General features: G+C 47.7%; 1 protein-coding gene across 4 annotated transcripts in view; it reads right to left on the reverse strand.

The window, feature by feature from the left end:
* LOC139405223 (neuronal-specific septin-3-like) overlaps positions 1-10,000 on the reverse strand; it is a 175,053-nt gene that overhangs the window by 33,538 nt on the left and 131,515 nt on the right. The window lies entirely within an intron of this gene.

A 10,000-nucleotide genomic window follows, 5' to 3' on the forward strand; every position in this document is an offset into this window, starting at 1 on the left:
ACTTCCCTAGTCCACTCTGACCTGTAGGAGAAAGACAGGACAGAGATACACTGTTTAGTGTTGACCAGGGTGGACTTCCCTAGTCCACTCTGACCTGTAGGAGAAAGACAGGACAGAGATACACTGTTTAGTGTTGACCAGGGTAGACTTCCCTAGTCCACTCTGACCTGTAGGAGAGACACTGTTTAGTGTTGACCAGGGTGGACTTCCCTAGTCCACTCTGACCTGTAGGAGAAAGACAGGACAGAGATACACTGTTTAGTGTTGACCAGGGTAGACTTCCCTAGTCCACTCTGACCTGTAGGAGAGACACTGTTTAGGGTGTTGACCCAGGGTGGACTTCCCTAGTCCACTCTGACCTGTAGGAGAAAGACAGGACAGAGAGACACTGTTTAGTGTTGACCAGGGTAGACTTCCCTAGTCCACTCTGACCTGTAGGAGAAAGACAGGACAGAGATACACTGTTTAGTGTTGACCAGGATAGACTTCCCTAGTCCACTCTGAACTGTAGGAGAAAGACAGGACAGAGAGACACTGTTTAGTGTTGACCAGGGTGGACTTCCCTAGTCCACTCTGACCTGTAGGAGAAAGACAGGACAGAGATACACTGTTTAGTGTTGACCAGGGTAGACTTCCCTAGTCCACTCTGACCTGTAGGAGACAGACAGGACAGAGATACACTGTTTAGTGTTGACCAGGGTAGACTTCCCTAGTCCACTCTGACCTGTAGGAGAAAGACAGGACAGAGAGACACTGTTTAGAGTTGACCAGGATAGACTTCCCTAGTCCACTCTGACCTGTAGGAGAAAGACAGGACAGAGAGACACTGTTTAGTGTTGACCAGGGTAGACTTCCCTAGTCCACTCTGACCTGTAGGAGAAAGACAGGACAGAGATACACTGTTTAGTGTTGACCAGGGTAGACTTCCCTAGTCCACTCTGACCTGTAGGAGAAAGACAGGACAGAGATACACTGTTTAGTGTTGACCAGGATAGACTTCCCTAGTCCACTCTGACCTGTAGGAGAAAGACAGGACAGAGATACACTGTTTAGTGTTGACCAGGGTAGACTTCCCTAGTCCACTCTGACCTGTAGGAGAAAGAAGGACAGAGATACACTGTTTAGTGTTGACCAGGGTAGACTTCCCTAGTCCACTCTGACCTGTAGGAGAAAGACAGGACAGAGATACACTGTTTAGTGTTGACCAGGGTGGACTTCCCTAGTCCACTCTGACCTGTAGGAGAAAGACAGGACAGAGATACACTGTTTAGTGTTGACCAGGGTGGACTTCCCTAGTCCACTCTGACCTGTAGGAGAAAGACAGGACAGAGATACACTGTTTAGTGTTGACCAGGGTGGACTTCCCTAGTCCACTCTGACCTGTAGGAGAAAGACAGGACAGAGAGACACTGTTTAGTGTTGACCAGGGTGGACTGTGACCATTGCATGACTTTCTACAGTTTTATTTAACTAGTCAAGTCAGTTAAGAACAAATTCTTATTTACAATGACGGCCTACCGGAGAACAGTGGGTTAACTGCCTTGTTCAGGGGCAGAATGAGAGATTTTTACCTTGTCAGCTCAGGGATTCGATCCAGCAACCGAAACCCTCTAACCACTAGGCTACCTGCCGCCCCTCTAACCACTAAGCTACCTGCCGCCCCTCTAACCACTAGGCTACCTGCCACCCCTCCAACCACTAGGCTACCTGCCGCCCCTCTAACCACTAGGCTACCTGCCGCCCCTCTAACCACTAGGCTACCTGCCGCCCCTCTAACCACTAGGCTACCTGCCTCCCCTCTAACCACTAGGCTACCTGCCGTCCCTCTAACCACTAGGCTACCTGCCGCCCCTCTAACCACTAGGCTACCTGCCGCCCCTCTAACCACTAGGCTACCTGCCGCCCCTCTAACCACTAGGCTACCTGCCGCCCCGCCCCTCTAACCACTAGGCTACCTGCCGCCCCTCTAACCACTAGGCTACCTGCCGCCCCTCTAACCACTAGGCTACCTGCCGCCCCTCTAACCACTACTACTCTCTCTCTCTCACTCTCTCTCTCCTTCTCTCTCTCTCTCTTATTTTATTTCACCTTTATTTAACCAGGTAGACTAGTTGAGAACAAGTTTTCATTTACAACTGCGACCTGGACAAGATAAAGCAAAGCAGGTCGACACACACAACAACACAGAGTTACACATGGAATAAACAAACATAGTCAATAATACAGTAGAACAAAAGAAAACAAAAAGTCTATATACAGTGAGTGTAAATGAGGTAAGATAAGGAAATAAATAGGCCATGGTGGCGAAGTAAATACAATATAGCAATTAAACACTGGAATGGTAGATCGGCAGAAGATGAATGTGCAGGTAGAGATACTGGGGTGCAAAGGAGCAAGATAAATAAATACAGTATGGGGATGAGGTAGGTAGATAGATGGGTGTTTACAGATGGGCTATGTACAGGTGCAGTGATCTGTGAGCTGCTCTGACAGCTGGTGCTTAAAGTTAGTGAGGGAGATATGAGTCTCCAGCTTCAGTGATTTTTGTAGTTCGTTCCAGTCATTGGCAGCAGAGAACTGGAAGGAAAGGTGGCCAAAGGAGGACCTGGCTTTGGGGGTGACCAGTGAAATATACCTGCTGGAGCGCGTGCTACGAGTGGGTGCTGCTATGGTGACCAGTGAGCTGAGATAAGACGGGGCTTTACCTAGCAGAGACTTGTAGATAACCTGTAGCCAGTGGGTTTGGCGACGAGTATGAAGCGAGGGCCAGCCAACGAGAGCGTACAGGTCGCTGGCTAACTGAGCTGTGTGTGTGTGTGTGCGTGTGTGTGAGATTGTGCGCATGCGTGTGTGTTTGGTAGCGATTTCAGTCATAGTGGGAATAAGGGAAGTGGATCATTGTGAAAAGGAAGTGTGTGTGTGTGTTGGTCCTGTCACCTCCTTCCTGCTGTGGAAGAACACACAGTCTCTGGACTTAAATGTGATGTGTGTGTTTGTGTGTGTGTGTGTGTGTGTGTGTGTGTATGTGTGTGTGTGTGTGTGTGTGTGTGTGTGTATGTGTGTGTGTGTGTGTGTGTGTGTGTGTGTGTGTGTGTGTGTGTGTGTGTGTGTGTGTGTGTGTGTGTGTGTGTGTATAGCTGGTGTGTGTGTGTGTATAGCTCGTGTGTGTTTGTGTGTGTGCATGGCATTTGTGTGTTTGTTTGTGTGTGTGTGAGTGCATGGCATTTGTGTGTGTGTGTGTGTGTGTGTGTGTGTGTGTGTGTGTGTGTGTGTGTGTGTGTGTGTGTGTGTGTGTGTGTGTGTGTGTGCGCGTAGTGCACACACACAGAAAAAGATACAGACTCAGGATGAGGGACAGGGGTGACACACACACACACCCACACACACACACACCCCTGTCCCTCATCCTGAGTCTGTATCTTTTTCTGACAGCGATTGGCTTGTCTTCCTGTTTCATATGACTGACAGTTCTTTCACTTTGTCTCTAACCCCCATTTCTGTTGATCAAAACCTAGGAGAGAAGATGCAGAACTAGAGAGAGAGAGAGAGAGAGAGAGAGAGAGAGAGAGAGAGAGAGAGAGAGAGAGAGAGAGAGAGAGAGAGAGAGAGAGAGAGAGAGAGAGAGAGAGAGAGAGAGAGAGAGAGAGAGAGGGGAAGATGAGGTTAGGCAAAAATAAGAATTGTCTTCTTTTTTAGCCTCCCTCGCCAGGGAGTTAGTATCCGCTCCTATTCATCTCCTCCCTCTCTCCTCTCCTCCCTTTCCCCTCTCCCTTCCTCCCTCTCCCTGAATGCTTGACCACAGGAGCATGGGAGAGGCCATAGTAACCTGGGAGCCAGCCTCCACTGTGGAGCTCTGTGATTTGTCTGAATCAAAGCCAGCCACCATGTGAGGTAGACCTGATTGGTCCAACCTAAATCAGCCTCTGTGTGGTGTTCTGTGATTGGTCAGACCAAAGTGGGGTGGCTATTTTAAATAATGGTCGGAACGCTCTACAACACAACAGATCAGAGGTATTTTGGCTGCACTGTAAAGAACACTCAGCAGGTAGAGAGAGAGAGAATGAGGGAGAGAGAGAGAGAGAGAGAGAGAGAGAGAGAGAGAGAGAGAGAGAGAGAGAGAGAGAGAGAGAGAGAGAGAGAGAGAGAGAGAGAGAATGAGAGAGAGAGAGAGAGAGAGAGAGAGAGAGAGGGGGGGGGTGGGGAGAAAGAGAGAAGGAGAGAGGGAGAGAGAGAGGGAGGAGAGAAAGAGAGAAGGAGAGAGGGTTAGCGAGAGAGAAGGAGAGAGGAGAGAGAGGGAGAGAGAGAGAGAAAGAGAGATAGAGAGAGAAGGAGAGAGAGAGAGAGAGAGAGAGCGAGAGAGAGAGAAGGAGAGAGAGAGGGGGAGAGAGAGAGAGAGAGAGATGTGTGTGTGCGTGTGCGTGTGTGTGTGTGTGTGTGTGTGTGTGTGTGTGTGTGTGTGTGTGTGTGTGTGTGTGTGTGTGTGTGTGTGTGTGTGTGTGTGTGTGGCTCCATTACCAAACTACAGGTGAACAAGAAAAAAAAGTATATTCTCTTCTGAGCAAACAGGACCTCATCTGACAGCTCTACAACAACATATATAGAGCAATGTGCCACTGTCTAAGAGAGGATAGAAAACAGAGCTCTAGGACCTCCTCTGATAGCTCTACAACAGCATCTATAGAGCAATGTGCCACTGTCTAAGAGAGGATAGAGCATTGTGCCACTGTCTAAGAGAGGATAGAGCAATGTGCCACTGTCTAAGAGAGGATAGAGCAATGTGCCACTGTCTAAGAGAGGATAGAGCAATGTGCCACTGTCTAAGAGAGGATAGAGCAATGTGCCACTGTCTAAGAGAGGATAGAGCAATGTGCCACTGTCTAAGAGAGGATAGAGCAATGTGCCACTGTCTAAGAGAGGATAGAGCAATGTGCCACTGTCTAAGAGAGGACAGAGCAATGTGCCACTGTCTAAGAGAGGATAGAGCAATGTGCCACTGTCTAAGAGAGGACAGAGCAATGTGCCACTGTCTAAGAGGATCTTGGTTCACTAAAAGAGCCATTTTAGTTGTGCTGTAATAGCTTCAACCCAGTCAGTCAATATCCAGACTGACAATATCCAGACTGACAATATCCAGACTGACAATATCCAGACTGTCAATATCCAGACTGACAATATCCAGACTGACAATAACCAGACTGACAATATCCAGACTGACAATATCCAGACTGACAATATCCAGACTGACAATAACCAGACTGACAATATCCAGACTGACAATATCCAGACTGACAATATCCAGACTGACATTATCCAGACTGACAATATCCAGACTGACAATATCCAGACTGACATTATCCAGACTGACAATATCCAGACTGACAATATCCAGACTGACAATATCCAGACTGACATTATCCAGACTGACAATATCCAGACTGACAATAACCAGACTGACAATATCCAGACTGACAATATCCAGACTGACAATATCCAGACTGACAATATCCAGACTGACAATATCCAGACTGACAATAACCAGACTGACAATATCCAGACTGACAATATCCAGACTGACTGGGTTGAAGCTATTACATATCAACCAACCGGACAGGCAATGTTCTACTGACATCACTACAGGACAGGCAATGTTCTACTGACATCACTACAGGACAGGCAATGTTCTACTGACATCACTACAGGACAGGCAATGTTCTCCTGACATCCCTACAGGACAGTCAATGTCTACTGACATCACTACAGGACAGGCAATGTTCTCCTGACATCACTACAGGACAGTCAATGTTCTCCTGACATCACTACAGGACAGTCAATGTTCTCCTGACATCCCTACAGGACAGTCAATGTTCTACTGACATCACTACAGGACAGGCAATGTTCTCCTGACATCACTACAGGACAGGCAATGTTCCCCTGACATCCCTACAGGACAGTCAATGTTCTCCTGACATCACTACAGGACAGTCAATGTTCTCCTGACATCCCTACAGGACAGTCAATGTTCTCCTGACATCACTACAGGACAGGCAATGTTCTACTGACATCACTACAGGACAGTCAATGTTCTCCTGACATCCCTACAGGACAGTCAATGTTCTCCTGACATCACTACAGGACAGTCAATGTTCTCCTGACATCCCTACAGGACAGTCAATGTTCTACTGACATCACTACAGGACAGTCAATGTTCTACTGACATCACTACAGGACAGTCAATGTACTCCTGACATCCCTACAGGACAGTCAATGTTCTACTGACATCACTACAGGACAGGCAATGTTCTACTGACATCACTACAAACATCACTATTGTGGTTTGGAAACAGGTGCTTCATAACGCTCATAGTTTCCTGACTCAACAACTAATTACCAACAACTATGGCAGTTATATACACACAGCTGTTTACCCCCCACGTTAAGACAGAGATAGATGACATCCCACATGTTAGACTGCAGCCGAAGTATTTTATTTCTGAGCTTTTCATCAGCATCAGCTAAAAACATCTCTGTCCTTTGACACACATGGGCGCACAACACACACACACACACACACACACACACACACACACACACACACACACACACACACACACACACACACACACACACACACACACACACACACACACACACACACACACACACACACAAACTACCAAGTTCTTTCCTGTTCACCTGTTATGACTTCCTGTGGGTAAGCCCTGTGCCTCCTGCCATGCATGTGTGTTATGTGTGTGTGTGTGTGTGTGTGTGTGTGTGTGTGTGTGTGTGTGTGTGTGTGTGTGTGTGTGTGTGTGTGTGTGTGTGTGTGTGTGTGTGTGTGTGTGAGTCTTTTAAGCCAGGTGAGGTGCAGTCTTAAGGATGCCTCCTAGACAGAACAGTTGGGAGGAGTTGGTTCATATATTATGATTACATTTTATTGACGATGTTGTTTATTTTAGATTTCGGGTAAGGGTTTTTTTCGAGGCCAGCCCGAAATTCAGGAGCCGAAGTCTACGCCCCTTCGTCCGTGATTGGTCAACTGTATGGATTCTTCAATAAAGTCTTTGTTGTCATTCAACGAGAGACGACTCGTTTTCTTGCACATTTCTTCATTGGGAAATACTGCACCAAACCGCTCGACATAAACATCAAATTAATGACAGATTCCTTGAGTTATTTTAGATTAATTCTGACTGTTCTGGTCTTTTAAGGGAGTATGCAAGCACAACTGAAGCATCCTCACAGCTAGCCGAACCGAAGCATCCTGACAGCTAGCTGAACCGAAGCATCCTCATCCTGACAGCTAGCTGAACCGAAGCATCCTGACAGCTAGCTGAACCGAAGCATCCTGACAGCTAGCTGAACCGAAGCATCCTGACAGCTAGCTGAACCGAAGCATCCTGACAGCTAGCCGAACCGAAGCATCCTGACAGCTAGCCGAACCGAAGCATCCTGACAGCTAGCCGAACCGAAGCATCCTGACAGCTAGCCGAACCAAAGCATCCTGACAGCTAGCTGAACCGAAGCATCCTGATCAGCTAGTCGAACCGAAGCATGCTGACAGCTAGCTGAACCGAAGCATACAGACGTCCAGCCGAACCGAAGCATACAGACGTCCAGCCGAACCGAAGCATACAGACGGCTAGCTGAACCGAAGCATGCAGGCGGCTAGCCGAACCGAAGCATCCTGAAGGCCAGCTGAACCGAAGCATCCTGAAGGCCAGCTGAACCGAAGCATCCTGAAGGCCAGCTGAACCGAAGCATCCTGAAGGCCAGCTGAACCGAAGCATGCAGACGTCCAGCCGAACCGAAGCATACAGACGGCTAGCTGAACCGAAGCATCCTGAAGGCCAGCTGAACCGAAGCATCCTGAAGGCCAGCTGAACCGAAGCATCCTGAAGGCCAGCTGAACCGAAGCATCCTGAAGGCCAGCTGAACCGAAGCATGCAGACGTCCAGCCGAACCGAAGCATCCTGAAGGCCAGCTGAACCGAAGCATCCTGAAGGCCAGCTGAACCGAAGCATCCTGAAGGCCAGCTGAACCGAAGCATCCTGAAGGCCAGCTGAACCGAAGCATGCAGACGTCCAGCCGAACCGAAGCATACAGACGGCTAGCTGAACCGAAGCATCCTGAAGGCCAGCTGAACCGAAGCATCCTGAAGGCCAGCTGAACCGAAGCATCCTGAAGGCCAGCTGAACCGAAGCATCCTGAAGGCCAGCTGAACCGAAGCATGCAGACGTCCAGCCGAACCGAAGCATTCTGAAGGCCAGCTGAACCGAAGCATCCTGAAGGCCAGCTGAACCGAAGCATCCTGAAGGCCAGCTGAACCGAAGCATGCAGACGGCTAGCTGAACCGAAGCATGCAGACGGCTAGCTGAACCGAAGCATCCTGAAGGCCAGCCGAACCGAAGCATCCTGAAGGCCAGCCGAACCGAAGCATCCTGAAGGCCAGCCGAACCGAAGCATCCTGAAGGCCAGCCGAACCGAAGCATCCTGAAGGCCAGCTGAACCGAAGCATCCTGAAGGCCAGCTGAACCGAAGCATGCAGACGTCCAGCCGAACCGAAGCATCCTGAAGGCCAGCTGAACCGAAGCATGCAGACGTCCAGCCGAACCGAAGCATACAGACGGCTAGCTGAACCGAAGCATACAGACGGCTAGCTGAACCGAAGCATGCAGACGGCTAGCCGAACCGAAGCATGCAGACGGCTAGCCGAACCGAAGCATGCAGACGGCTAGCTGAACCGAAGCATGCAGACGGCTAGCTGAACCGAAGCAAACATTTCTGCTATATACCCATTGAATAAAATAACTTATGAATGGCTCACCCTATTGGAACCCAAAATATAAGCTTGTTTTACTCCAATGTTTGTATATAAAAAAAAGTTAATGTAGACATTAGCCTAAAAACAATGTTTTAAATATAATTTTGATATCATGGATGGTCAGTCCTTGCATCCATTGCTCTGTCTATGAATTTGAGTGGTTGCATTTCTCCAGCCCCATCCCTCAGATTTTTACTGAAACTTGTTTCTACTGCTGATTGTAGCTTTAATCTGGCACTAAACACCAGTTGGTGTTGTTTCTACTGCTGACTGTAGCTTTAATCTGGCACTAAACACCAGTTGGTGTTGTTTCTACTGCTGACTGTAGCTTTAATCTGGCACTAAACACCAGTTGGTGTTGTTTCTACTGCTGATTGTAGCTTTAATCTGACACTAAACACCAGTTGGTGTTGTTTCTACTGCTGATTGTAGCTTTAATCTTGACACTAAACACCAGTTGATCTTGTTTCTACTGCTGATTGTAGCTTTAATCTGGCACTAAACACCAATTCCTCTAACAGCTAGTGTTTACAAATACAATATTCTGTTCAGAGCTCAGCCTGGTCACTAGAACTACCATTTGATTTGGGATAGTTGTAAAGGTCCTGAGGACGTCGATACATGTCTTCCTCACCGTTCACTGGGCGTGAACTCATGATGCTCGGAGATGAAGCATCCTCAGACCAAACAGACCAAGTACTCAGACCACTGTGCCATGGCAGTTCACAATACTCTAGCAAGCCATGGAGAGTACTGGAAGATACTTCATAAAAACAATGCATTGTTTTTCATTATTTTATTTGAACCTTAACCATTAGGAATGAATACCTAAACTAAACCACTCTGAATGAATACCTAAACTGAACCACTAGGAATGAATACCTAAACTGAACCACTAGGAATGAATACCTAAACTGCACCACTAGGAATTAATACCTAAACTACACCACTAGGAATTAATACCTAAACTGAACCACTAGGAATGAATACCTAAACTGAACCACTAGGAATGAATACCTAAACTGAACCACTAGGAATGAATACCTAAACTACACCACTAGGAGTGAATACCTAAACTACACCACTAGGAATGAATACCTAAAATAAACCACTAGGAATGAATACCTAAACTACACCACTAGGAATGAATACCTAAACTACACCACTAGGAATGAA

This window comes from Oncorhynchus clarkii, unplaced genomic scaffold (genome assembly GCF_045791955.1).
Source record: "Oncorhynchus clarkii lewisi isolate Uvic-CL-2024 unplaced genomic scaffold, UVic_Ocla_1.0 unplaced_contig_3130_pilon_pilon, whole genome shotgun sequence".
NCBI lineage: Eukaryota > Metazoa > Chordata > Actinopteri > Salmoniformes > Salmonidae > Oncorhynchus > Oncorhynchus clarkii.